This window comes from Bubalus bubalis, chromosome 14, assembly GCF_019923935.1.
Source record: "Bubalus bubalis isolate 160015118507 breed Murrah chromosome 14, NDDB_SH_1, whole genome shotgun sequence".
NCBI lineage: Eukaryota > Metazoa > Chordata > Mammalia > Artiodactyla > Bovidae > Bubalus > Bubalus bubalis.
In genome coordinates, this window is record NC_059170.1 from 60,539,442 (window position 1) to 60,564,346 (window position 24,905).

The 24,905-nt window shown below is 38.5% G+C and overlaps 1 non-coding gene across 1 annotated transcript; it reads right to left on the bottom strand.

Moving 5' to 3' along the window:
- Nucleotides 1–4,065: 4,065 nt before the first annotated feature.
- On the bottom strand, nt 4,066–4,138 carry TRNAS-GGA. Its single transcript has one exon. It is a non-coding gene; the product is annotated as a tRNA-Ser (tRNA).
- Between the last annotated feature and the right edge of the window lie 20,767 nt (nt 4,139–24,905).

Consider the following 24,905-nt stretch of genomic DNA (forward strand, 5'->3'; position numbering starts at 1 on the left):
TAGTATATAATTTTGTCTTCAAGATGTAATCTGCCATCACCAGGCGCATAGATAGAGCCTAGAACTACAATAGTCAACCTCCAACTGAGTATTTGTTATATGTTAAATAACTTGCTTCATTTTTCATAACTTAAACACAGGCCAATGTAGATGTTTATCAGTGTAAGAAAAAGACCAAGGTTTAAAAGAACTATGTTGAGACCTGCTGGTGCAAGAAAAACGAGAGGACTATTTTGAATTAAAGTGAAAATGTTAGTCACTTGGTGTCCGATTCTTTGCAACCCCATGGACTGTGGCCCGCCAGCCTCCTCTGTCCATGAAATTCTCCAGGCAAGAATACTGGAGTGGGTAGCCATTCCCTTCTCCAGGAGATCTTCTTGACCCAGGGATCAAACCCAGGTCGCCCACCTTGCAGACAGATTCTTTACCATCTGAGTCACCAGGGAAGCCCTTGCATCAAAATTAGAAGAGGCTTTAGATATATATAATTGAACATAGGTGTTTTCCATTTTTTTCTCCATTTTTTTTTTGTTGGTGACCAATTGATATTTATCAACTTTTAAATTTTGTTAATAAGAACAATCCAAAGATGAAGTAAGAACAGGAAAGGGAGAAGGAGGAGGAAGAGATAAATAACCATCTGTTGTCATCACTATTTCACACAAGATGGAACACAGAATAAAGGACAGTCATTTAAATTGGGCAGAGTTGGCTTCATGAAGCTCCTTTTCTCACTATCCTGTGGAGTGGTGGGAATTTAATGCAAGCTTCACACACTTGCATTGGTAACCACAGATGTAGGACCATCGCTTCATTTTACAGATGAGAAGATTAAAATTTCTCTCCAGGTAAATCCAAACATGGGACTTCCCTGGCAGTCCAGTAGTTAAGACTTTGCCTTCCAATGTGGGGAGTTGGAGGGGGAGTGGAGGTGAGTTCAATCCCTGGTGGAGGAGCCAAGATCCCACATGCCTTGCAGCTAAACATACACACACACACACACACACAAAACAGAAATGATATTGTAACAAATCAATACTTTAAAAAGTTGGTTCACATAAAAAAAAAAAAAGCCTTAAAAAATCCAAACGTCCTTTAAGATGCATAGTTAAGTTGATTCACAAAATAGTTTTTGTTGTTTCTTTTCTTTATTTAAAAACTTTTTTTTAAAGCAAGAGGGTCCTACTTCAGTTTCTGTGCTTATACTGGCCCCTTCCTTACCTTAGAGATAATGAATCTTAAAAGGTTTAATTCTAGTATTCTGTAGAGTTTCCTGCTATCATGTTAAAAACAGTACTATCTTTCTGGTAAACACTGGCTTCTGTTCCTTTACATTTGCACTGCAGTTGTGCATAGAAATTTATTTCTCTGATCTGAAACCTGAACGCTGTTCTAGCTCCTGGTGTTATTAACCAGAAAAGGCAAGTCATTTATTCACATTAACTAGGTTGGTGTATACGTAGAATTTGGGACACTTTTATAATTTTGTTATAAGACATAATAGGATTTTTGTGACATTGTTATCTTCATAATGCCATGTCTGTTGTTAATAGTCTTTCCAGTATAGAGAACTTTGTTTTCTTAATATATATATTCTGGTTTCTTCCAAATTTGCATACCTAGGAAAAAAGATGTTAAATTATTTGTTGAAATTGGACATTATCACCAATCTTTTCTTCTTCGTCAATCCCTCTTACTTCCTTTTCTCTTCCCCTTCTCTCATTTTTAGCTCAACTCCACTCTTCTCCCAACACATTCCTGTTCCCAGAGAGAGTTTCCAAACTACATCTTTTGAAATTCCAGTTTACCTTAACATCAATGTAGAATTTTTCATTGTATTAAAATTCTAAGAAGCACTTTTTAATATCAATCATTTACACCCTAGTATGAATAAGTTCATGTGTTTCTCTCCTGCCCCTAAGATCTAATTTCTTTTTGAGTAAGAGAGACAGAGAGAGGGAGAGTAACATGAAGATGATGGATCTTGAAGAAGGGTGCCATCAAGTGGGGAAAATGGCAAAAGAATGGCAAAAACATTGACCATGAATTTCATCTACTTTACAGTTTACTTGGAACTGAATATTGTCTCCACTTAAAAAAAAAATCCATCCAAGTAGTTAATCAAACTTACCTGCAGACAACTTGAAGTGGACAAAAGAGAAATGGGTGTAGTTATGTTTAAAAAAAAATAGAAACTCATGCTTTACAAATAATGAGCATAAATCCTTCTTGTTAATCATGGTGGTTTGGGTAAATGCATTTATTTGTGTTCCCTCTGTAAACCATACTCAAGGATATTGAAGGATTAAAAAAGAACAAACACACAAGAACTAAGAGAATGGGAGGAAATGACAACAGACAAAAGATGTCAACAAAGACTGAACAAGTTGGGGAGTGATACCTGATTCAGCAGTATGAGTAAGGTAGAAACCCTAGACTGCTGGCAGAGAGCCAGCTTCTGTCTGCAGAACCCCAGAAAGCCCCAGGAATTTGCAGGAAGTAGGAGTCTCTCAGACAGGGGTCCCAAAGTGGCACCAACATTCACAGACTTCCTTGAGAGGCTCTACTTGGACTTCCGGAGCAGGTCAGCCACCTCTCCCCAAAGACTGGCTGTTTGCTCAGAAGAGTGTATAGATGATTCAGAGGCAAACAAAGCAAAGGAAATTATCTGGGAAAAGCTGTATGATAGAACCTTGTGTGGCTTTGATATGTAGATTTAAGATCCTAATAATGAGTCATAGAAGGTTAATTGATTATGCTGTAACTACATTGAGAGGAGGGAAGATGGTTTTGAGGCAGGAGGGAGATGGGCACCCCTCTCCCCAGGGTAAATCGATAGGAGGTTATTCCCTATGGATCGGCTGGACAATTATGAGAGAAGGCTGGGCCCTGGCCAGACCACATATTTCTCATTCTCAAAATCAGGAGACTTCCCTGACTATACGTGCACAGAAAGGCTCCTTGGAAGTCAAAGGGAAGAGATGCTAAGGGATGCTCTACTCACAGGCCTCTTCAGTAGGATCCATCTTAGCTAAGAGATGTGTGCACACACATGGGAGGACCCTGAGGTCTACCAAGTACGGACTCTGAACCAAGAAATCAAAATGATTGGCCAAAGGAAAACTGGAAGAAATGCCTCATAAAAGTAATTCACACTGCCACGAGGGTGCAATTCAGGGACTCTCTGAGTCTGTGCCTATGTCTGACCACACATACTATACTTTTCCTCCTAATAAATATTTCAAGTCACTACCTTCCGTCTTTGTGGGAATTCTTTTCTGCAAAGCCTGGACCTTGTCACTGACTGCTGATCTAGTGGCTAGGATTTGGTGCTCTCACTGCCGCAGCCCTGAAGCCCGGCTTCGAGCTGTGGCAGGCCAAGGCCACCCGTAATCATATCGTTTGTTTGGTGGAGGTGGATAGGTGAGCAGTTCATTTTCTATAGGAAGGCATCAAAAGGCAGTATGAAGAACAGCAAACAAAAATCAAGGAATAGCAGAGTAAACTAGGGGCTTCCCGGGTGGTGCTACTGGTAAAGAATCCAACAGCCAATGCAGGAGACACGGAAGAAAGCCAGAAAGGTGAGAGTGGTACCCCTCTGGGGTGAGATTCCAGAGTGGGAAGTTTCAGCTTTACTCCTTGTAAAGTTTCAAATGTAACTGTAAAAATTTTTTAATTAAGAATTATTTTTTGTTTTATTATCTTTTTTCCATAAAACACATCTTGGTATGAAAACCAGAAATCAAACGGTTACTTCAAAAAAAATCTGTATTATTCTAAACTTTGACATAACTGAGGATGAAACTGAGAAAAATACTTCAGACTGAATCTTCTTTGGAAAGGTTAGACTTTTTTTTCTTCCATCTTCTTGATTTTATTGGTTTCTTTGATTTTGTTTGTTTTTTACTCTGCTTGGTTCTGTTTTCTTCGTCATAGTGAGTGAAGTTGCTCAGTCGTGTCCAACTCTTTGCGACCCCATGGCTTTGCGACTACCAGGCTCCTCCCTCCATGGGATTCTCCAGGCAAGAGTACTGGAGTGGGTTGCCATTTCCTTCTTCAGGGGATCTTCCTGACCCAGGGATCGAACCTGGGTCTCCTGAATTCCAGGCAGACGCTTTAACCTCTGAGCCACCAGGGAAGCCCGTAAGAACTAAAACAGTAACTTGCCAGGTTTTGTGTTTGTTTAAAAAAAAAAAAAAATTGACATGTGAAAGAAATTTAGAAAATCTGAAGTTTATTTTTTTTTTGATTCTGAAAATTGAAGAAGGGTTGTAGAATAATCATCATTATGGTTTATAACTGGCTATTCTTTTCCTTTAAGCTTAGATTCACTGATGTTTCTATTTAAGCAAGGTAAGCAAGTTCAAAAGAGAGCACAGAGAAACAAACAAGAACAAGAAGGATCCTACATTGAAGCTTCTGCTATGGATGGGATAAAATGCGAAGTCAGAATTTACTCAAGGAAGTAATTTGACTATGTGTGGTAGTTGTTGTTCAATAGCTAAGTAAGTCGTGTTTGACTCTTTGCGATGCCATGAACTGCAGCACGCCAGGCTCCCCTGTCCTTCACTACCCCCCAGGTCGGAAGGTGTCCAGTATGTGATAGACTGCTCTACAAAGGGAAGCTGACTGCTGAGACAATGTAAATCAAGGGAATTCTTTTCATTTACATATAAAGAACAAAAACACCAGAGAAGGTACAAATAAAGTTGGCATTTATTATTGTCCCAGAATGGCACTGAATTTTATAGCCAGTTAGTGAAATTGGAGTTTGAATTTTTATCTTAAATCGATAAACTTATCAAATTCCAGGCTAGAAAAAAATCTGTTGTCAAAATCCTTTCTCCAAATGTAAATTTCCTTTAGGAAAAGGAGGGCAGGTATTTTAGATGCTAGAAGATGAGTGTGGGAATGATTGTCTTGGGTAAGCATCACAATATTTATTTTAAATTCTTTTGCAGAATAAACTAGGTCATTGGTGGAAAAGACAATTTTGTCCTACAGAATCTCTTTGGAATCTGAGTCAATACATTGACCTAGTACACAGAATTCTCAGTAAAACAAATGAATATTAAAGTAAATATTTCCACACGATGTGTATAATTTATATACTTCAAATATACTTAGTGACTTAGTCGTGTTTACATATAAAAACACTTTTTAACTCTTTTATAGGAAATATTTCAACTAAGATACCTAAGTTAGTGTTTTTAGTCTCTCTTTGATTCATTAGAAGCTCAGAGGATTCAGTGTTTTGTGTAAAAGTATTTGGGCTTCCCAGGTGGCGCTAGTGGTAAAGAACTTGCTCGCCAATGCAGGAGACATAAAGGACATGGGTTCAACCCTTGGGTGGGGAAGATCCTCTGGAGGAGGGCATGACAATCTACTCCAGTATTCTTGCCTGCAGAATCCCACGGACAGAGAAGCTTGGCAGGCTATGGTCCATAGGGTTGCAAAGAGTTGGGAACAACTGAAGCGACAGCACGTTTATTAAGAGGGAAAGCCTGGACAGTCCTTGGTAGAATGCTATTTAATATGATAAGTGGGACGCTCTTTTGTGTAGTTGGAGTTGAACTGGATGCATCTCTGGTGCTGAGGATAGTCTGGCATTTGGTCAGGAGATGACTGCTAGTCTGGTCTTATACTCAGGGCAGTGTCACAGGCTTACCTCTAAACCATTTTGTGCTTTGTACCATGAGTATCTGGTCTAGATCATTCATTTTTGGCTCTAAAATTATCTGGTGATTAATAGGAAAAACCCAGTTATTTAGGAACTAAGGTAGGAGTTGATTTCCCTGAATTAAAAAAAATTATTAATACTTATTTGGAAAAATTTCTGAAATTCTGCCATGGAAGAGGAGGAACTGTGTTAAATCTAGTTTAGCCTCATGCTTTCTATAGTTCAGGGAGATTAAAATGCAGTTTATTTGGGGGACAAATTTTGGGTTTGGATTCTGAAAGATTTCTTAATCCTGCATATTCAGTCACTCAGTCATGTCTGACTCTTTGCAGCCCCTGGACTATAGCCCGGCAGGCTCCACTGAGCCACCTGGGAAGCCCTTTCTTATATTAACATTGTTCAATTCTGAGAATAAAATATCTCAAATAAAAGAGCATGATGGCAAAGATGATGCGGTTCATTTGATGATGCTCTTGATCAGGATGACATATATATGCACACTTACTGAGCTCCTGCTGTATGCTAAGCACTGTGCTAAGGACTTTGCATCTTTGGTATCATTGAATCTCAACAGTGTGAAAGATAAATAGTGGTATCCCTGATTATTAATGAATAAACTGTGCAGTTTGAGTTTCGTTCAATTCTAAATTGCCTTCCCTTTAAGCAGATGTACTCCCTCAATTAGTTGCAGGAGTATATATAGGAAAAAGAGTATCATTGCCTGTATACCTAGTGAGAACTTTTCCCTAGCTCTCTCTCCAGATCTTTACCAGGAAGAAATTATAATCGCAATTATAGTTTTGTGAAGTGTGTTCATAAAACTGTAGCTCCTTGTTCTTCCTGAGGAACCCTTGAAACTTTCATTATAGAAAATAGGAAATACCAACTCTATTCCTGCATTTCATTCATCAGACTCTTCTAAAATAAATGTGACTAACTGGCTACCCTTTCAATCTGCCTCGATCCATCCCCCCAGGGTGGTGGGGAGTTCTTATTTATGTTACACGGTTGATTGGTTGTCATATTAATTTCCAGCAACTCAAAACACTGTGCCTGATATGCTTCCCCATAGAACTGCCTTTGACACTAGAGCAGAGTCTGCGCTAAGATACTGCTTTCAATTTTTCATGCGTAGGTTTAATTAAATTTTGTTTTATTTAATTGACTATTCACAGCATTTGGAGACCTCTAAAAATGCAGCGTGTGGAGCAGGAGAAAGATTAGGTGAAATCTTCCTACAGGAAATCAGACTGTGCTCAGTGAGGATGGCATCCAGTACATACTGGGGAGAGGTTCCAAAGGACTTCCACCCCGTGTTAGGAAATGACATACGTTACATGTTTATAGCATACTTATAACTTCAAACTTGGTGTATTTGAATATGATTGAGTTACTTGATATATACATATATATCAGAAAAATGGAGGCTCCCCAGGTGGCTCAGTTGATAAGCAAGCCGCCTGCCAGTGCAGGAGACCCAAGAGACAGGTTTGATCTCTGGGTCAGGAAGATCCCTTTGGAAAAGAAAATGGCAACCTACTCCAGTATTCTTGCTGGAAAATTCCATGGACAGAGGAGCCTGATGGGCTATAGTCCATGGGGTCGCAAAGAATCAGATGTGACTGAGCACGCACATGCATGTATCAGAAAAATTACATATACATTTAATTTTTCTTTTCCATTGTGGCTTATTACATGATATTAAATATAGTTCCCTGTGCTATACAATAGGACCTTGTTGTTTATCCATTCTATTATACTTAATTTTTATGAATAGATTTATTTTTAAATGATATGGGAAAATAACTATTTTTAAAGCCTAAGATTATAATTTTATGATGAGTGATTATTTAATTTTATACATTAAAAAAAATTAGATATGTTCCATAACAGACTCTCCTAAAAGGAAGCATTTATTAATTGCAGTTATACCATGTAAGATATATTGAAATATACAAAAGTTTGCAAATGAAAATATAGTACATATCTTGGATAAATGTCATATTTTTATTTACCATGAAAATTAAGTTGTACTCACTAAAAAATATTTATGATATGTGTAATCCTCCGAATTTTAAATCTATAACATATTTAAAATATTCACAGCTCAACTTATTCCAAGTTTAACAATGTAAATTTATTGCTAAACTCTTGAGTTAGTGGCTATAAATGATATACTCCTACATGATTTCAATTTGTTCCAAATGGAAAGAAATGAATCTGCAAGAGCAGATTTACCTATAATACTTAAGTCAAGAAATCAGTTGCGGGAATTCCCTGGCAGTCCAGTGGTCAGGACCTGGTGCTTCCACTTGGTCACGAGTTCCATCCCTGGTCGGGGAACTAAGATCCCATAGGTCCCACAGTGTGGAGGAAAAAAAAAAAAAAACTTCAGTTGTTTTCCTGAAATGGTGATGAGGTAACCCTGCTCTCCACACTGTCCTGTTACACCAGGAAACATTTTGATCATTTGGTCACCTGGCTAATGTCAAGTTGGATAATTATTTCATATCTCATAACGTTAAGCCCTGTTGTCCATCTCTTCTCCAATTTTATTACCTAATGATGGCAATATTTATTTTTCTCAGTTTTTGTTTATGTGAGGTTTGTGGTATGGATATCTGGTCCATAAAATTTACTTTGGCCAGCTAACACTGAAACACTTACTGGATTCTTCATGAGTAACTAATAAATTACTGTTGGTGAAAGGAGTACTTAATTAGCTCTAATCTTCATAGTAAGGATCATTAGCATTTAATGAGAATTAATAATTTCATAAGACATGGAAATATATTGCCCCAAGCCAAATAGTGTATAACCATAGTATTGCAAATTGGTATTTAAAATTAATGAGTGACATTTTCACATATTGTTAGATGATCTATAATATTTTTATGTTATACCTCTAGGTCCAATAGAATGTATACTGGGGTCATGTAATTTCATTGTAAATTATTGTAGTTAACCAGACTTGAGATTCTACCTTCCTGTGAAATGAAGCTCTTCTTCTCCTGGCTAATTTCTACTTCAGTTTAAATACCTCTTCCTTCTAGAATCTTTCTCTGATCCCCTGTGTCCATCCAACCTCTCATTCTTAGGGTTCATGGTTCTTACCCTTTCAGAAAACTTACTGCTGTCTGTAAACCTATATTTACTTGTGTATTTCTGTGTGACTCTCTATATATGTTTATGTAGAGGCAAAGAACAAAGGTAAATGATTTAACAAATGAAGAAACTTCTAGTGTGAAAGACAAAGTCTCATTTCTCTCCTTTACCCATAAATACATCAAGAATTACTTGGATACATCAGTCTAATCAGAGGGTGACAGAGGACGAGATGGTTGGATGGCCTCAATGATTCAGTGGACATAAACTTGGGCAGGTTCCAGGAGATGGTGAGGGACAGGGAAGCCTGGTGCGCCTCAGTCCCTGGGGTCGCAAAGAGTTGGACACGACTTGGCATCTGAACAACAACAACAAAAATCAGATCTAATCAGTTCAAAAGTTTCAACAGCCAACACTTGGATACACTTAAAAGTCATAGGCTGTGTTGCCTAATATTACCTCAGTCTTTGGGCTCAAATACTTTCTTTACCATTGATGGTGGTGTTGAATAAAGATCAGCTTCAATTGTTTTTCTCTCTTAGCTACCATTCTTATGAGCAGAATGGTAGCACTTAAATCTGAATATCAGCTTACCTGTGGATCAACAGTGTCTCTGAAGGTTCAGAAATTATTATCTTACTCACTGAAAGCATCTGACACTGCCCTTAATGATTCTTCTGTCATGTCCATGTTTTAGCAGAATTATTCCAAGTAGTTACTTTATTTCTGCAAGTAATTTAACTTTTACAAAATATGTTTAGGCTGAAATTCATATTAAGACAGAAAAAATTGCCTCTATCTTGGTTTGAGAACATCTCCATTTTAGACAGAGCTTGGTGATGTTATGAAGTGTGGGTGTAATGACATTTATGACATTTAATCCCTGCATCTTAATTTGACAGAACCTCATTTCTACTCACATCTAGATTGTCCTCCTCCTTCCATCTTACTCAGTGTCACCATGATTACCTTCTGTCTCCTCTCACCCTCCTCCTAACCTTCAGAAGATCTCTCCCGGCTTTAGAATCAAGCCCAAGCTTCTTAGGGCATGACCTTTGAGGCTGTTGAGACCTGACATCAACTAATATTTCCAGTCTTAAAATCCTCTACTCCCTTCAGTAGATCCTGCCCTCAGTTCAAACCAAACACTTGTTTTTATCTCTGCACAAGTTAGCTTTTCCCAGCTCTGTGCCTTTGTGCCTCTTGTTAATGATGGCCATCTCCTGCATCTTCACATTCCAAAATCCTGCTGTGTTTTACGGACCTGTTTGGTTGTCTTGTCCTTCATGGTGGTGTCCTGAGCACCCGAGCTTTGTCACCTTTCTCCACTCCTGTGCTCCAATCTGGAAGGGCATTTTGTGTCTCTGTCTTATTACATGACCTTCTACCCTGTCTTGTGCTTATTAATATTCACTACTTATATCTGTATCTAATCTCTCTTACTTTGAAAAATGATCACTGAGAGTTGGGTTTCTGTTTCATTTTCTAAACTCCCAAAGTGCTTAGTAAGTGCAAGTTTGGCAGGATGCTGCAGTGCTGAAGGAATTAACTATGATATAAATGCTATAAACATAGTAATGAAATAATTTTAGTTTCCGTGTATATCTGTCTTCTATTGTGGTGTACTTGACACATGTGTGCTCAAATCTTATTTATGTTGTATTTTACAAAGTTTTCTAAGCCAAGAATGGCAAATAAAAAGGGTCAGAACTGCTGCCTCACAGTGTGCTGCTTTGGCATATAGATTATTTCGAGTTGAAGACAATTGAGAAACAGCAGTAGCAGGAAGGGCTCTCTGCCCTCCTCCTTTCTGTCTAAAAGCAGGTCACAAAGTTTCTGTGAGAAAGGTGCCTTCTCTATAGAAGAAAGAGGAGAACACTCTTATCACCCAAGACAGGAAATAGATGTTGAGATGAATCTATTAAAAACCTTAAAGGATACATGTACACGTATGACTGAGTTGCTCCACTGTGCACCTGAAACTATCTTTCAACATTGTTAATCAGCTATACTCCAATATAAAATTAAAGATAAAAAAACAAAACCCCAAATTAAAAAAACTGCTGTATAGCACAGAACTCTACTCCATGCTCTATGGTGACCTAAATGGGAAAGAAATCCAAAACAGAGGGGCTATATGTATACATGTAGCTGATTCACTTTGCTGTACAGCAAAAACTAACACAACACTGTAAAAGCAATTGTACTTCAAAAATTAAAAAAAAAATAAAATGTGAACCTAAAACAACAATTGGAAGGAAAGTTATGACCAACCTAGATAGCATATTCAAAAGCAGAGACATTACTTTGCCAACAAAGGTCCGTCTAGTCAAGGCTATGGTTTTTCCTGTGGTCATGTATGGATGTGAGAGTTGGACTGTGAAGAAGGCTGAGCACTGAAGAATTGATGCTTTTGAACTGTGGTGTTGGAGAAGACTCTTGAGAGTCCCTTGGACTGCAAGGAGATCCAACCAGTCCATTCTGAAGGAGATCAGCCCTGAAATTTCTTTGGAAGGAATGATGCTAAAGCTGAAACTCCAGTACTTTGGTCACTTTATGCTAAGAGTTGACTCATTGGAAAAGACTCTGATGCTGGGAGGGATTGGGGGCAGGAGGAGACGGGGACTACAGAGGATGAGATGGCTGGATGGTATCACTGACTCGATGGACGTGAGTCTGGGTGAACTCCGGGAGTTGGTGATGGACAGGGAGGCCTGGCGTGCTGTGATTCATGGGGTCGCAAAGAGTCAGACAAGACTGAGCGACTGAACTGAACTAAAACAACAATAACAGAAAACGTTATTACAATAACTCTTACCTGTCATTATTTTCTGTCATTTACTTCCTTGTTACTTTCCCACAGTTTATCATCTATAGTCGGAGAAGGCAATGGCACCCCACTCCAGTACTCTTGCCTGGAAAATCCCATGGATGGAGGAACCTGGTGGCCTGCAGTCCATGGGGTCGCTGAGAGTTGGACACGACTGAGCTACTTCACTTTCACTTTTCACTTTCATGCATTGGAGAAGGAAATGGCAACCCACTCCAGTGTTCTTGCCTGGAGAATCCCAGGGACCGGGGAGCCTGGTGGGCTGCCGTCCATGGGGTCGCACAGAGTCGGACACGACTGAAGCGATGCAGCAGCAGCAGCATCTATAGTCCTAACCCCCTTTTCCTCTGTCTTATTGCATCTCCAGTATTTCTCACTCTTTGTTAAAATGCTATGTAAGCTCTCAGACCTATACACTTCTTTGGGTCTTCGTTTCTTTTATATGAAGACCTCTGTATACCCTAGACACATTAATATCAAATAGAATGTGTATGCTTTTTTCCTGTTAACCTATCTCTGTCAGTTTAATTTTCAGGCCCAGCAATAGAACATAAGAGGTTAGGGGAAAAGTCTTTACTCCCTAACATAAACATTGTATAACCAAGATATATCTCCTTCTTTCCCTAAAGCTCTGAGAACTCTGGAGTATGTGTGTACATGTGTGTGTGTATGTTGTGTATACAGAATTCAGAATGATAAAGCCTCTAAGCATAGAGAGGGAGGGGATTCTGCCAGTATCTGTGCAATTATTATAATTTTCTAAGTCACTGAGATTAGGTACTTACCCTGCAGATCTTCCTGGTGATTTTCACAGCCTTAGTGATGGCTAGTTATCTTAGTTAAGTCCTAATGTTACCTTCCAGAGTACCAGTTCTGCATTTCCCACTATATGCTGAAATTGGATGGGCTCTTAATAACTTAAATTCAACATCTTTAATACCAAATTCATCATTCCCTATTCCCTACTTCCTAACCTACTCATCTTGACCTTACCAAGCTCAGGACCCCATTATTGTTTGTAAAGAATGTTAGAATAACTGTCTCACTTGTGTCTCCCCACGGCCATCCATACTACATTCTCCTGTCAGATGAACTGCCCTCCAAATCATGAATCACATTACTTTTGTTCAAAAACTTTCTTCTGTACTGATTTGTTTTCAGACTTCTAGCCTGGACTTCAAGGTCCTTGACCAGGAGAGAACCACAGTGACATTAGTAGACACAGCCAAGTGTACATGGCCAGAATGGAGCAACTACAGGGTGATTATCCAGCACTTTCTAGAATGTTCAAGGCACCTTGGTGATACAGGCCAGGTACAACCACCACACTGGTTTTTGTCTCTCTGTGGTTAAGCTGACCATGATCAAAAAAGAAACAACCATCTCTTCTGACTTTTGCAATGTTTGATGATATCATTTACTGGTAAATATTTAAGTTCTGCACTGTGTCAGCTTAACATACTATCAGCAAACCTATTTTTAAGTCTTCCATAAAGAGAAAAAGAGTAAGTGGAAATTTGAGACCAATTTTTCTCAAGTATAAACCTATGGGATGGAGAGAGAGTGAGGGAAAGCAGGTAGTGTGAAACACCTGTTTCTGAGACTTCTTTTTCCTTGTGTGATTTAGTTTGCCTCTTCAGTTCAGTTCAGTTCAGTTCAGTCGTTCAGTCATGTCCAACTCTTTGCGACCCCATGAATTGCAGCACGCCAGGCCTCCCTGTCCATCACCAACTCCCAGAGTTCACTCAGACTCATTGAGAGTCCATCGAGTCAGTGATGCCATCCAGCCATCTCATCCTCTGTCGTCCTCTTCTCCTTCTGCCCCCAATCCCTCCCAGCATCAGAGTCTTTCCAATGAGTCAACTCTTTGCATGAGGTGGCCAAAGTACTGGAGTTTCAGCTTTAGCATCATTCCTTCCAAAGAAATCCCAGGGCTGATCTCCTTCAGAATGGACTGGTTGGGTATTGATCAAATTCACAAAGTTATTGAGCTTCACTTTATTTGTGTGAGGAATCACAGCTTTGGTCAGACACTGACCAACCGTTAGGAGAAAATTGTAAACATGGTCAGATGGAGTAAAAAGAAAATTCCTATAAGGTTCACACTTAGTTTTTACCTTTACTTTCACTCAATCCCCAAAATCATCTATGAAGAGTTAGGATGAAAATATTGAAATGCTTTCTTTTTTTCTAGTGCTTGTAAGCCTTCCATGTCACATGATTTATTATTTCAAGATCCTGCTCATTTGAGATTAATTCAGTAAAAGAAGAGACGAGCTTACTTGTTATGGATCGTCTCATATAAATGTGATCTAAGATTTAGCTTCTTAATTTGATAGCTCCTCTATAACTAAATTGTGTTAACTATTGATGCCAAAGTTAATTATTCAGTATTTGCAAATTCTCAGTTAACAATGAAAGGAGCCTCTCTTTAATTGATAGTTGTTCTTGATTTATTGATTTTACTCCATCAATCTATTGTGTTTAGGCATGGCTATTCTTTAAATTTTTCTCAATTATAATAAAAAAGAGAGAAATATACATATTTACTTTATCTAAAACTCTTCAGTGAATCCCCTCTTAGCGTACAGTAAGACCTTGACTTTGTGTCTGCCTGAACACAGAAGCTTACCTCTCCCTGAACCTTCTCCCTATTACAGAGCCTGCACCCCAGTGACCACAGCTTTTATTTTTTTGCAGGGGTGATCTAAACTCTGGACTAGGATCAAAAAATTTTTGTTCTAGTTCTAGCTCTGCTTGCAACTAAGTGTGCTTGTTTACATATTTACCGTGTTTTCAGTTATGTAACAAGCACCCTCAAACTCACTGTGTGAGACCTTGACAAAACACCTGGATCTTAACCATATGGTTCATTTCATCTCCTGACCTTCCCTGATCTCATGTAACTCTTGTCCTGAAGCCTGTGTTTCTACATTCTTTTTTCTCCCATTTAATGTTGTTTTGTGGCATCTATATGTTTTCCCAAAAGAGTTTTATGTTTTATTTGTTTTTAACCTTGAAAGGGCATCAGTCTACCTCCAGGCTTACCCATTGTATTCCCATGAGTTATAATTGTATTAAGTTAATTGGAAGTGGATTTTTCTGGTACTTGCAATAAAGTCACTCATAACTGATTCGGTGCCCAGGCTTAACTGGAAATCAAGGACAGATCTCCCTCCATATTCACTTAAAGGAGGCAGAGTGCTTTTGAATGACCTGTGAAAGTGAAAGTGAAGTCACTCAGTGGTGTCCGACTCTGTAGCCCACCAGGCTCCTCCATCCATGGGATTCTCCAGGCAAGAATACTGGAGTGGGGTGCCATTTTGTAGCAATATCCTTATGCACTCATGCTTCTCATACAGGGATGATGGGCAATTAGGGCTAGGAGGGAATTCTCCTGTCAATCAAGCCTTTGACAGAAGTTTAGCTAGACTATCTTAATGTTAACATTGCCTTAATTTATGAATGTTCTTCACTATTCCAAAATTTAAGTGTTGGATTTTAAAATGGTAGAGGGGGAGACTTCCCTGGTGGTTCAGAGTCTGTCTTGCATTGCAGGGGATGTGGATTCAATCCCTTATCAGGGAACTGGGATCCCACGTGATATAACTAAGACCTGATGCAGCCAAATAAATAAATATTTTAAAATAAAAAATAAAATGGTAGGAGAACTAACAGGCTAACTCAGGGTAGCAATTTTTGTCTTCTGGCTGACAGTGAATAATTAATTGATTAAATAATTGAACAAACATGTATTGAAATAATATGTGACTGAGTCTTAAAAGACCCTCATGGTGGGAAAGATTGAAGGCAGGAGGAGAAGGGGATGACAGAGGATGAGATGGTGGGATGACATCACCAACTTGATGGACATGAGTTTGAGCAAGCTCCAGGAGTTGGTGATGGACAGGGAAGTCCATGGTGCTGCAGTCCATGGGGTTGCAAAGAGTTGGACACGACTAAGTGACTGAACTGAACTGAACTGAGTCTTGAAAGGTACTCAAGATTTGTTTTAATCAGGTAAGACACACAGACATGGACAAGATTGTCAGAAGAAACAAATTTTTACTCATAGATCCCTAGGATCAGGAGATTTGGCACAGTGTGCCATGCAGGGCCACATGGGGAAGTACCAGAGTTGATCAAGAGGCAGAGGGATGTAAAGAGAAAACATGGGCAAGGGCTCTGAGTGTAGTTTCTGCAGAAGGAACCAAGAAAGTAGGGTAAGCAGGCTTAGGATTCACTAGTTTGAATAATTTTAGCAGGCTCTGGGGTAGAGGGACTGCCTCTAGTTGTTTGTTACCTGGCCTGGGGGTGATGAGGGTAAGGGAATAATTGCCTGGCACCTAAGAACCCTTTGGGAGCTCAATAAAGGATGTGGCTGAGAGTATGGGATTGGAATTGGTTGGTTTTTGTATGAAAAGCATGCTTGCTGATGAGTCCTTTATTATGTCTTGGGAGGGAGGGAAAGTCTCTCTAGGATCCCTAATGTTAAAACATCAAAATAAAAAGATATGTTTGGGACCTCCCTGGTGGTCCAGTGGTTAAGAATCCACCTTGCAATACAGGTGGTGTGGTACTTAGTCCCTGGTCAGGAAGCTAAGATCCCATATGCCATGGAGTGCCCAGCATATGAAAAAGCAGAGACATCTCTTTGCTGACAAGCTATGGTTTTTCCAGTAGTCATGTATGGATGTGAGAGTTGAACCAAAGAAGGGTGAGCATCAAAGAACTGATGCTTTTGAATTGTGGTGTTGGAGAAGACTCTTGAGAGTCTCCTGGACTGCAAAGAGATCAAGCCAGTCAATCCTAAAGGAAATCAACCCTGAATATTCATTGGAAGGAGTAATGCTGAAGCTCCGATACTTTGGCCACCTGATACAAAGAGTCAACTCATTGGAAAAGACCCTGATGCTGGGAAAGATTGAATGCAAAAGGAGAATGGGGTGGCAGAGGATGAGATGGTTAGATAGCATCATCGACTCAATGGACATGAATTTGAACAAACTCTGGGAGATAGAAAGCCTGACATGCTGCAGTCATTAGAGTTGCAGAGTTGGAGAGGACTGAGTGACTGAACAACAGCAAGCTTAGAGGATAATATGAAGTCAGGGAAAGGAGAAATAAGCATATTTATAACTCAAGGGGATGTTTCCAATAGAAAGAAAACAAGACTGGAAGTACAAGGTGGTACAAGGTGAAGGTCATAAGGGAAGAAGGAGAGGATGGCATTCAGGGCACAGGTGTAGAGGTCCTTGAATATGAGAAGGGATTTCTGATCCTCTAAGACTGGGAGAAAGGGAGAATTTCTAAGAAGGAAACAGCTTTCATCATTTGAGCTGTATTTAAACTTGTGGGTCTCCACATTTCTCTTCAGATAAACTTGGCTGCTTCTGACTGAAGCTAAGTTACTGCCACTTGTTTTCCTTTGGGCAAAAGCATGGCTCTTTCCCTTAGTCACTCATACTTAAAATTGTTTTAAAAGTACTTGTATTAAGAAATTAAGGGAAAAACAACAAATATGTGAAAAGGAATATAAGTATTGAATTTTTTTCAGTGAGGATGAGATGGTTAAATAACATCACCATCTCAATGGACATGAACTTGAGCAAACTCTGGGAGACAGTGGAGGACAGGGAAACCTGGCATGCTGCAGTCCATGGGGTTGCAAAGAGTGGGAGGGCTTCTCTGGGAGAGTTCTGAGACCTGAAGGATGAATAGTTATCTAGGCAAAATGTGAGGCCAATACCATTCCAGGCAGAAGGAATAGCCACCGAGAAGGACTTGCAGAAAGTTTTGTCATCTTAGGAAATAAAAGAAAGTACTGTGAGTAAAATCTAGTGACAAAAGAAGGGCTTGAAGAGGTAGGCTCTGTTAAAGATCTTGACTTTTATTCTAGATGCAGTGATAAACTACTGAAAGGTTTAGGGCAAGGCAGTGTCCTAACCTAGACTGTGTTTTCAAGAGTACCCTGGGTATTATGCAGAAGGAAAGGAGAGGAGCAGAGTAGAGCTGGAAAATCCATTTGCAGACTAGATTAGCAATGAAGTGAAAGATTATGATGGCTGAGACTAGTGAGTTTGCCTTGGAGATTGAGAGAATGGCTATAATACTTGAATTAGATTTTCCGAGAAACCCTATTAGTACATCATACCCATTCATTGTTTTCCTGTATGGCCCACATAAGACAATAAAATGAGAGGAATAAATTAAGGGCAGAAGAATGAGATAATAAGGAATCTGGAAAAAAAAAAGTCGTTATTTGCATATGACATATATAGAGACCCCAAAGAATCTACAGAAAAAATTATAAATAATGTGAGAGTTTAGTAAGATGTCTAAATACAATATTTAAAAGAGAATAGAGGAGGAAGTAAACACAGGAGAGGGGTTTCCCTGGTGGCTCAGTGGTAAGAAAAACCTGCCTGCCAATGCAGGAGACTTGGGTTCGATCCCTGATTTGGAAAGATCCCACATGCTGTGGATCAACTAAGCCCATGCACCACAACTATTGAACCTGTTCTCTAGAGCCCAGAAGCCAAAGTACTGAGCCTACTCGCTGCAACTCCTGAAGCTCTAGAGCTTGTGCTCCGAAACAAAAGAAGCTACCATAGTGAAAAGCCCAAGGACTGCAGCTAGAGAGTGATCCCCGCTCACCACAACTAGAGAAAAGCCCACACAGCAATGAAGACCCAGCACAGCCAAAGATAAATAAATTCATTAAAAACAACACTAGAGAGAGGGGATGGCTACAAGTGGAGTAATGTAGGTTAAAAAGATAAAAAGAGAGAGAAAAGGAAAGAAAAGAGAAAAAAGAGGAAAGAAAGAAGGAAGGAAGGAAATAAAAGAACAAAGATTAAAAACTGTTCTACTCCATGTGGTTAAACTAGATTGATAGGAAGTTGTGTTTGGAAGGGGGCATAAATGAATTAAGTTGGTGATATGATATAGTTCCTGATTGATCGAGGCATGACTTGAAAGTAGGTTATTGAGGTGGAGGAGGGTAAGTCACCAACGAGGAGGTATTCAAAGAAATGAATGACTAGCTCATGGGTCACTCAAGCTTGGGTCAGAATGAGTCAGGATGGTTGCTTGAATTGGGATGGAGGAAGCCTGAAGCCAAGTGCTTTGTCCTTCATGAATGAGGGGCAGCAGATGATTGCTGTGGGGAAGGGGAGAGGGAGGTATAAACAGATGGTTGAATCTCCATGGAGCAGGTGTTTTGCAAAAGGAAGAGAAAATAATGGTCTGGAACTGACTATAGGGAAGAGGGAAGATGGATAGGTGGGTCTTCCATTTGAGAGGACAGGTATCTCTAAGGGACGTCTAGGACTTTGGTTATGGCAAGAAGTTGAAAAGGGAAGATGATTAAAAAGAGTTTGCTAATTATAGATCAGAATTTTGAAGAGCAGTTGGCCAAGTGTCAATGCACAGTAGATGCTCAACACATAATTAATAAATCAACCAATTAATCATGAACGCAGTAGAGAAGCTATATCATCTCAAGCCTACAACCCAAACCAATTTGCATGTTACTGCCAAATGGGCTATTTGATTCCAAGTGCTTCAGAGAGTGCTTTGCTCTCTTTATTTTAAAACTCCATTCAATATATAAATGTATCTATACATTCAATACTCAATGTATCAATTAATATGTTGTACATCTTAAATTTATACAGTGTTATATGTCAAATATATTTCAATTAAAAGCCAAATAAAAACAACTCCATTCAGTCACCAGGAAGATCCTCAGTTCTTATTTGGAGAAAACGTCTTTTTTGGAATTCTTTATTTTTCTTATAGGGGGTTGTAGCCAAAGAGTATAAATCTCCCCGTCTTCATGTAGTTATCATATTAATAATTGGGCACAATCTGATTCTCATGTTTTTGCCAAACTGAAACTATTAAATGCTTTTAATAAGCACCTCATCTCATAGCCTCCATAGCATCTAATTCTTCTTTTCAATTTCCTCTACTGACACACATAAATGCTCTTTTTAAACACATTTTTAAAGTAATATCTTAATCTTTAGACTTAGTGATATATTTTGTTTCTCCACATGTCAGTTTATAGCATTTTTAAAGTCCTCTATGATGGCTATGAATGCTTATAAATTCACTGATTTATGCAGTGTATTTTCCTGAGGGGGGAAAATGACCATCTGAGAGGCTGGCGAATCTTGGCTTTCTGTCTTATGGTAGCATTTCATCAAACCAGTAATTAATTTTTTTAAAAAGATCTAGGTTTATGTTTAGCCTTAAACAGAACCTTTGAAATTCTAAATGATTTTTTTTGTTTTTACTCCATACTGCTTCAACCCTTTATTTCTTAAACCATGCGTTATTTCTATTGAAGGCATTTATCATTTACATTTTTTTTTCTTAATTTATTTATGGCTGTACTGGGCTTTCACTGCTCTGTGGGCTTTTCTCTAGTTGCGGTGCGTGGGCTTCTCACTGTGGTAGCTTCTATTATTGCAGAGCACAGGCTCTAGGGTGCGTGGGCTTCCGTAGTTGTGGCACAGGGGCTCACTAGCTGCAGCTCTAGAAACAGGCTCAATAGTTGTGGTGCACCAGCTTAGTTGTTCCACAGCATGTGGGATCTTCCTGGATCAGAGATCAAACCTGTGTCTCCTGCATTGGAAGGTGGATTCTTTACCACTGAGCCACCAGGAAAGACCTACAATCACTTTAATAAGTTTTAAACAGCTTTATTGAGGTATAAGTGACATGTAATATGCTGTAGATATTTAAAGTATATAATTAGATACCCAGGAAACTGTCACCACAATGAAGATAATCACCTCCAAAAGTTTCTGTATGTCTCTGATTTATTCTCTCCCCTGTTCCCTCAGTTTCCAGGAAATTTGATCTACTTTTTGTCATTAAGGATTACTTTTGCATTTTCTAGCATTTTATATAAATAGAATTATACAGAATGTACTTTTCTTTGGCTTCTTTCTCTTAGCATCAAATATCAAGATTCATCCATGTTGTTGGATATATTAGTAGTTCATTTCTTTATATGCTAGGTAGTACTTCATTGGATAGACTATTTATCCTCTGATCTGTTGACAGACATTTGGGTTGTTTCCAATTTAGGATTATGACAAATAAAGCTGCTATTAGCATTCATGTTCAAATCTTTGTATGAACACATTCTTCCATTGACCTAGGAGAAGAACTGTGGAGTCATACGGTAGACATATGTCTAACTTTTTAGGCAACTTTCAAACTGCTTTCAAAAGTGATTAAAACATTTCACTTTCCCACCAGTAGTGTATGTGTTTCATTTCCTGCATATCCTTGCCAGCACTTAATATATTAATTCCTTTTAATTTTAGAAATTTGGAGGTACATAGTGTTCTTTCCTGGGGGTTTTATTTTGCATATCCATATTGACTAGTAATGTTGAGTATCTGATCATGTAGCTGTTTGTCATCCACATATCTTCTTTGGTGAACCATCTGTTTATACTGTTTGTATTGTTTTTATTAGGGCATCTTTTCTTATTATTGCATTCTGAAAATTCTTTATATATCCTGGATGCAAGTTGTTCAATTGATATGTAATTTGCAGATATTTTTCCCCACTCTGAATTGTCTTAGCAGAATTTTTCGAAGGGCAAAAGATCTTAATTTTTTTAAAAGATGTATTTGTTTGTTCATTTATTTGTTGGCTGTGATGCATGTAGGATCTTAGTTCCCTGACCAGGAGTCGAACCCATGCTGTCTGCAGTAGAAGCATGAAGTCTTAACCACTGGACCACCAGGGAATTTCCAAAAGCTCTTAGTTTTTATGAGGCCCAATTTATTAACTTTTTCTTTTATGAATTATGCTTTTGATATTATTTCTAAGAAATTGTTCCCTAACCTAAGGTCACAAAAATTTTCTTTTAGAAGTTTTTAGTTTTACATTTAGGTCTATGGTTTGTTTGAAGGTAATTTTCAAATACAGTTCTGTATTATAATTTTTACCAGCTTTGTTGATATATAATTCAACCCGAGTCTCCTGCATCGCAGGCAGATTCTTTACTGTCTGAGCCAGTAAGACACTGTTTACATCATAGCTCTTCTGTTATAACTTTCCACATACGGACATGTTGCAAGGAATTGAATCAAAAGGGTCTGAACCATCAGGGAAGCCAAATCTTAATATAGCCACTTTTAATTAATGTTGACATGTTATGTCTTTTTCCATCCCTTCACTTTTAACCTACTTGTGTCTTTGACTTTAAAGTGGATTTCTTGTAGGTAGTACATAGCTGGGTCTTTTTTAAACCACACCAACCACTATTTGTCTTTTACTGTGGGTGGTTCAGTTCAGTTCAGCCGTTCAGTTGTATCCAACTCTTTGCCACCCCATGGACTGCAGCACGCCAGGCCTCCCTGTCCATCACCAACTCCCGGGGTTCACTCAAATTTATGCCCGTTGAGTCAGTGATGCCATCCAACCGTCTCATCCTCTGTCGTCCCCTTCTCCTCCTGACTTCAATCTTTCCCAGCATCCGGGTCTTTTCCAATGACTCAGTTCTTTGCATCGGTGGCCAAAGTATTGGAGTTTCAGCTTCAGCATCAATCCTTCCAATGAATATTCAGGACTGATCTCCTTTAGAATGGACTGGTTGGATCTCCTTGCAGTCCAAGAGACTCTCAAGAGTCTTCTCCAACACCACAGTTCAAAAGCATCAATTCTTCCGCACTCAACTTTCAGGTGGTTAGGTCATTACATTTATTGATATGATTTGGTCCATCTTGCTATTTGGTTTCTTTTTGTCCTATCTGTTCTTTGCTTTCCCTTTTCTCTTATTCTACCTTATTTAAAATTATCTGGGTATTTGTGTATAATATTTGTGTTTAACTGGTATTATTTCTTCCTTAAATGTTTGGATAAAATTCTATTTATCTGCTTTGTTCGAGTGTTAGTTATATTGTATTATTTTAGATGTTGCTTTACAGTTCATAGTATCCATTTTTAACTTAAAAGAGTCTACTGTTAAATGATGTTATGTTACTTCATTTTTAGTATAAAGAACTTTACAGCTTTCTGTTTCCATTTCTCCCCTCAGACTTTTGTGCTTTTGTTATTATACATTTTACTTTGCAGGTGTTGTATCAGCTCCACAATACATTGTTATTATTTTTGCTTTCAACAATTCATTTTCTTTTAAGGATATTTAAATAATATTAAAAAAAAGTCTGTTTTATTTACCCACACAGTTTCCCTTTCTGGTGCTGTTTTCTCCTTTGTGTAGTTTCCCATCTAATATCATTTTTCCTTCTGCCTGGAAACTTCTTTTTATTATTTCTTATAGTACAGATCTGCTAGTTATTAAATCTTTCCTTCTTAAAAACTCCTTCTTTTGCCTTCAATTTTGAAAGATGTATTTGTTGTCTATAAAATTCGAGTTTGGTAATTTGAAGGGGTGGTCATTAAATGTTTTACTCAACTGCTTCTGACACGTTGTTTCCTATGAGAGATTGTTATCATCCTTATTATTTGCTTTTCTCTGCATAACATGCCTTCTTCTCTGGCTGCTTTTAGTAATTGGTCTTTGTAAACAGTCTTGGGAAATTTGTTTATGATAAACCTTGGTGTAACTCTCAATATTTTTCTTGTGTTTGGGGTTCATTGAGTTTCTTTGCTTTGTGGTTTATTTGATCAGATTTGGGAAATTTAGGGCCATTTTTCCCTTAACTATTTTTCCCCTGCTGTAGACTCCAATTACACATGTATTTGGCCACCTGAAGTTTTACCATATCTCACTGATGTGTTCTGTTCATTATTTTTTTTAGTCTTTCTGTGTTTCTTTTTGGATAATTTCAATCACTAAAAAGTCAAGTTCACCCACCTGCAATGTCTAATATGCCATTAATACCATTCCAGTGAAATTTTCATCTCAGACATTGTAGTTTTCAATCTCTTGAAGTGTGGTTTGAGCCTTTAAAATACCTTCCATGTCTCCACTTAGCATATTCAATCATCTTCTAACTTCTGAATATATAGAGTATAGGAACTCTAACAGTTGCTTGCTCAGTGATTCTATCCTTTGTGTCATATGTGGGTCTTTTTCAGTTGATTGATTTTTCTCTTCATTATGAGTCATATTCTCCTACTTCCTTGTATTCCCAGTAATTTTTTGCTGGATGCCAAACATTATGAATTTCATCTTGTTGTATGTGGGATATTTTTGTATCTCTATAAATATTCTTGGTTTTTTTCTGGGACAAGGGTAAGTTGCTTGAAAACAGCTTAATCCTTTTGGGCTATACGTTTAAGGTTTGCTAGGCAGGACCAGAGCAGTGTTTAGTCTACAGCTAATTTTGGCCCACAAGTTATGAGGATTCCCTCTCTGGATTGTGGGAACCAGAACTATTCCTGGTTCTGTGTGAGTTCTGGGAGTTTTCCCCTCTAATACTTTAAGAATGGTTCTTGTCTTGGCATTTGATAGTTTTTTCCGTGCATGTACTGATCAGTACTCAAGCTGAATACTCAAGGGATCACTCTGTAGATTTCCAGGGTTTTCTCTCTGAAACTATTTCCTCTCCATTAGTCTGCCCTGAGAATCTAGCTGCCTTGGACTCCCCACATTCCTAGCTTTGCCTCCTCATTTTAGAGCGATTATTCAGCTCCATCTGAGTTCTTGTTTCCTGAATGGGAGCCTGGAAACTCTCAACAGGCAGTAATGGAATAATTGTAAGACTCACTTCATGTGTTTTCCTGCCTCTCTGGCCTCATTATTCTTTTTTGTTGCTGTTGAAGCCCAATATCTTGAAGACTATTATTTCATATATTTTGTCTGGTTCTGAGTGTTTGTTTTTTTTTTCGGTCCAAAGGTGTGGTATAATAAGAACAATATTTGGTCTTTTCCCCTGGTTCTTGGCACAGAGCATCTAAAATCTTTGGCATTTCCTGAGAGACAGGAGTGTCTTTTGTTATTTATAACAGGCTCCTTTCATCACATCTGAGTTTATGCTCCTGAGGTGACAATGGGTGGGGCCTGTAGATAGCTTCGGAAGGGGGCTGATCACCAGAAAGACCAAATAATTGGTTTTTATTAAAGATCAAATTATAATTGAGCTGCATAAGTCCACGTATATGAGGATTTTTTTCAATAAGTATATTGCAAAAAATGTTGGCCGTTTACAACCATTTGAAAAAAAAAAACACTTCACAAATGAACCTTGTAGCCTAGAAATATATATAAAAATGTTAGGTATGTCATGAATTCGTAAAATATATGTAGATACTAGTTTATCCTTACACAGGCATAAGGGGAGTGATATTTAA